The sequence below is a fragment of the Petromyzon marinus genome, unplaced genomic scaffold (assembly GCF_048934315.1).
Source record: "Petromyzon marinus isolate PM22_M1 ecotype Great Lakes invasive population unplaced genomic scaffold, UKy_Petmar_22M1.pri1.0 PM_G_Scaffold_221, whole genome shotgun sequence".
Lineage (NCBI taxonomy): Eukaryota > Metazoa > Chordata > Hyperoartia > Petromyzontiformes > Petromyzontidae > Petromyzon > Petromyzon marinus.
In genome coordinates, this window is record NW_027422786.1 from 107,501 (window position 1) to 112,500 (window position 5,000).

The 5,000-nt window shown below is 40.7% G+C and overlaps 1 pseudogene; it reads left to right on the forward strand.

Annotated features, from left to right (window-relative positions):
* LOC142913083 (28S ribosomal RNA) overlaps positions 1-5,000 on the forward strand; it is an 11,172-nt pseudogene that overhangs the window by 3,351 nt on the left and 2,821 nt on the right.

The following is a 5,000-nucleotide window of genomic DNA, read 5'->3' on the forward strand; positions in this document are numbered from 1 at the left end:
ATCGGCTGAGGAACCCGTGTTGGGAAAGTTTCCCATTGACACCAAGGGAACTATCACGGTTGTACTGCCTAGTCTGGAGTATATATGCGTTATCTGTAAACAACACATGGGCAAAGCATCCGAACTTGTTGCACATTTTAACATCAAACACAGAGACATTCCTCTGGTGTTTAAGTGCGCTAAATGTGACAAAACCAACTCAAACCACCGATCGATTGCCTGTCATGCCCCCAAATGTGGGGGAATAAAGTTAACCGAGGAAAGCTTACCAATGGTCTGTGAATGTTGCCAGGCACGCTTTGCGACTCTAAGTGGCCTTTCGCAGCACAAGAGGCATGCTCACCCAGTCACCCGTAATGAGGAAAGGATTAAAGATGGTATAAAGGGTACCTCGCAGAGAGGGGTACACCGTAGCTGCTGGTCTTTGAAGGAAGTAGAACAGCTGGCCCTTCTAGAGTTGCAGTTTCAGGGGAAAAAGAATATCAATAAGATCATTGCTGAAGCGCTTGGGACTAAGACCAACAAGCAAGTCTCTGACAAGAGACGGGACCTAAGTAAAAAGACAGGGGCCCCCATGTCAGACAGCTTACATTTTTCTTCTAGGCCTCTTGAGACATTGTCTCCCCCACCAAATGTAACAACGGGGACTTCATCCATACTCGCTCAAGCAGCTGAGCGGCTTACGAATGAGAATTCTGGGACCCTGGAAAAGCCTGCAATGGAGGCAATAAAGGCCTGGCTTAACGGCGAGGGCCAACATGATGCCCTCGTAGAAACTGCCACAGCATTGATGCTTTGTCCGATGAGATTGGTGAAAAACAAAGGCAAACGTTCAAAACCCGAGAACGACATTATTAAACCCAGGATATTACCCACACGATCTTGGATGAAGAAGAGAGCGGAAAAACGAGGAAGCTTCATGAAGCACCAGAAGCTCTTCTTTAAGAACCGCTCTCTTCTTGCGTCCTTAGTCCTGGATGGCACTGAACGTCATGAATGCCGAATCCCGAACGCAGATGTATATCGTTTTTACTGCGAAAAATGGGAGAAGGTGTTGCCATTCAATGGCCTGGGCCAATTTAAGTCATCAGGTGTTGCAAATAACGAATACTTTGAGCCCCTAATTTCGGTGGAGGAAGTTCAGACTGCCATACGGGCCATTAAACCAACGTCAGCAGCTGGGCCAGATGGCCTAACAAGGGCTGCAATCTGTGCTGCCGACCCCGAGGGTCGGACACTGACAGCCCTATTTAATGCATGGATGATTACAGGAATTATTCCCAAAGAGTTGAAAAAGAATAGGACGATTCTTATTCCTAAGGTTATGGACGATGAAAAGCTGAAAGAATTGGGGAACTGGAGACCAATAACGATTGGTTCAATGATTCTGAGATTATTTTCCAGAATAATGACTGCACGTCTTGCTCGTGCTTGTCCCTTAAACCCAAGGCAGCGTGGTTTTATAGCGGCATCTGGCTGCTCTGAAAATCTTAAGGTGCTACAGGACCTTATGAGACACGCTAAGAAATTGCACAGGCCGTTGGCTGTCATGTTCATCGACATAGCGAAAGCTTTTGACTCGGTTTCGCATGCTCATATTTTATGGGTGTTAAGGCACAAGAAAGTAGATGAACACGTGGTGGGCATCATCCAGAACGCCTACGATCGGTGTACGACCTCGTTCAAAAGCAATGGCGAGTCGACTCGAGAAATTAGCATACGTGTTGGTGTCAAACAGGGTGACCCCATGTCACCCCTGCTCTTCAATCTTGCCATGGACCCTTTGATATGCACCCTAGAGTCACACGGAGTTGGGTACTCCATTGATACCGACCACGTGACAGCTCTTGCATTTGCTGATGATTTGGTGTTGGTGAGCGAATCTTGGGTTGGTATGGCCGCCAATCTAGCGATCTTGGAATCATTTTGTGGGCTATCGGGATTGGAGGTTCAGGCCAGAAAGTGCCAGGGCTTCATGATAAGCCCAACCAAAGATTCATATACGGTGAACAACTGCGACCCATGGACTATCAAAAATAAAGATGTCCATATGATCCAACCTGATGAATCAACGAAATACCTTGGTCTGAAAATTGGCCCTTGGACTGGCACTATACAGCCTGATCTACATTGTCAGCTAAAGACATGGATCTCGAAAATCGATGAGGCGCCTCTGAAGCCAACTCAGAAGGTTGAACTACTCAATGCCTATGCCCTACCCAGATTGTTATATCCTGCAGACCACTCGGACTGCAAGCAATCAACTCTCCGTGGGTTGGACCAAGAGATTAGAAAGGCGGTAAAAGGATGGCTCCACCTTCCCGCTTCAACTTGTGATGGACTGTTATATGCCAGAGCCCGAGACGGAGGCCTTGCCATCTTGAAACTGGAAAAAACAATCCCTTCGGTTCAAGTTAGAAGGCTGCAACGTATAGCAAACTCGTCCGATGCTATCACCCGTAATATTGTGTCCTCGCAGGGTATGGAGGAAGAATACCGTAATTTGTGGGTACGAGCAGGGGGTGACAGTGATGCAATCCCAACATTCGTTCTCAGGGACTCGGTGTCAAAAGAACCTGTATATCCGAGACCCTGCGATTGGAGGGAGCATGAATTTCAGAGATGGTGCGAAAAGCCGGTTCAAGGAAGGGGCATTGTAAACTTTGCGCATGATAGAATCAGTAATGCTTGGTTGAGGCCATGGTGCGGCTTTAAACAATGCTTCTTTATCGCAGCACTACAACTAAGGGCAAATATTTACCCAACAAGAGAAAGCTTGAACAGAGGCAGAGATGGGGCCTTACGTTCCTGCAGGAAATGCTCTGCCAGACTCGAGTCCCTTTCGCACATTCTCGGTCAATGTCCTGCAGTACAGAAAGCAAGAATTGCGCGACATAACAAGATCAGTAACATTCTGGCAGACGAAGCGGCTAGATTGGGCTGGTCTGTATACAAAGAGCCACGGTTCATATCCGAGACGGGAGAGATGAGAAAGCCTGACCTCGTGTTTGCAAAAGATGAGGAGGCGGTTGTGATCGATGTCACCGTCCGTTTTGAGCTTTCAAAGAATACCTTGTCAGATGCTGCCTCGCACAAAGTTTCGTACTATACCTCTCTTGGTGATCAAGTCAAAGTGCTGACGAAGGCTAGCAAGGTCACATTCTTTGGATTCCCGGTTGGGGCAAGAGGAAAGTGGCCCCTTGAGAATAACGAGGTACTTACCTCCCTGGGCCTGACCAAACCCAGAACGACATCACTGGCCAAGATGATTTCCCGCAGAACGCTGCTTTTCTCTCTTGATATTCTGAGAATGTTCTGTGGAAATTATGCGGTCTATGAACAGTCATAGACAACCTCCGAAACAAATAATAGTTTTGTTTTAAGATGTCATTTGTTTTAGATTGATTTTGTTATTTTCGAAGGTGAAGTCGGTTTTTATTTCATTTTACTATTTTCCACAATTTAGATTGTTATTTTCCAAGACGAAGTCTTGGTTCTTTTTTTTATTGTTAGTTTTTTTTTTAACACGTCGTATTTGTTACTTTAGAGCTTAGAGGGGACTTTATTTTCGCCTTACCATTTTCTGCCTACAAAGAAGATTAAAAATAAGCTTTTTTCAAGATGATTTTGTTATTTTCCAAGGTGAAGTCTTGGTATTCTTATTTTACTATTTTCCATAAAGAAGACCTTTCTTTTAGATTTTGTTATTTTCCAAGACGAAGACTTGGTATTTTTATTATATTGCTATTTTTTACACGAAGCTTATTCAAGAGCACTTATATAGATTAGACTTTGTTATTTTAATTCTTTATTTTTGAACTACATCAGTTCGAGAGTCCTGTAACTTACTATTTTCTGCCTACAAAGAAGATTACAAATAAGCTTTATTTAAGATGTTTTAGATTAGATTTTGTTATTTTCCAAGGTGAAGTCTTGGTTTTTTTTATTTTACTATTTTCCACAAAGAAGATTTTTCTTTTCTTTTAGATTTTGTTATTTTCCAAGACGAAGACTTGGTATTTTTTTGCTATTTTTTTACAGGAAGCTTTATTCAAGAGCACTTATATAGATTAGACTTTGTTATTTTAATTCTTTATTTTTGCACTACATCAGTTCGAGAGAAGACTACAAACCAGCTTTATTTAAGATGTTTTAGATTAGATTTTGTTATTTTCCAAGGTGAAGTCTTGGTTTTTTATTTTACTATTTTCCACAAAGAAGACTTTTCTTTTAGATTTTGTTATTTTCCAAGACGAAGACTTGGTATTTTTTTATTGCTATTTTTTTTACACGAAGCCTATTCAAGAGCACTTATATAGATTAGACTTTGTTATTTTAATTCTTTATTTTTGGATTACATCAGTTCGAGAGTCCTGTAACTTACTATTTTCTGCCTACAAAGAAGATTACAAATAAGCTTCATTTAAGATGTTTTAGATTAGATTTTGTTATTTTCCAAGGTGAAGTCTTGTTTTTTTTATTTTACTATTTTCCACAAAGAAGACTTTTCTTTTCTTTTAGATTTTGTTATTTTCCAAAACGAAGACTTGGTATTTTTTTTTTTTTGCTATTTTTTTTACACGAAGCTTTATTCAAGAGCACTTATATAGATTAGACTTTGTTATTTTAATTCTTTATTTTTGGACTACATCAGTTCGAGAGTCCTGTAACTTACTATTTTCTGCCTACAAAGAAGATTACAAATAAGCTTTATTTAAGATGTTTTAGATTAGATTTTGTTATTTTCCAAGGTGAAGTCTTGGTTTTTTTTTATTTTACTATTTTCCACAAAGAAGACTTTTCTTTTCTTTTAGATTTTGTTATTTTCCAAGACGAAGACTTGGTATTTTCTTGCTATTTTTTTTACAGGAAGCTTTATTCAAGAGCACTTATATAGATTGGTCTTTGTTATTTTAATTCTTTATTTTTGGACTACATCAGTTCGAGAGTCCTGTAACTTACTATTTTCTGCCTACAAAGTAAGCTTTATTTAAGATGTT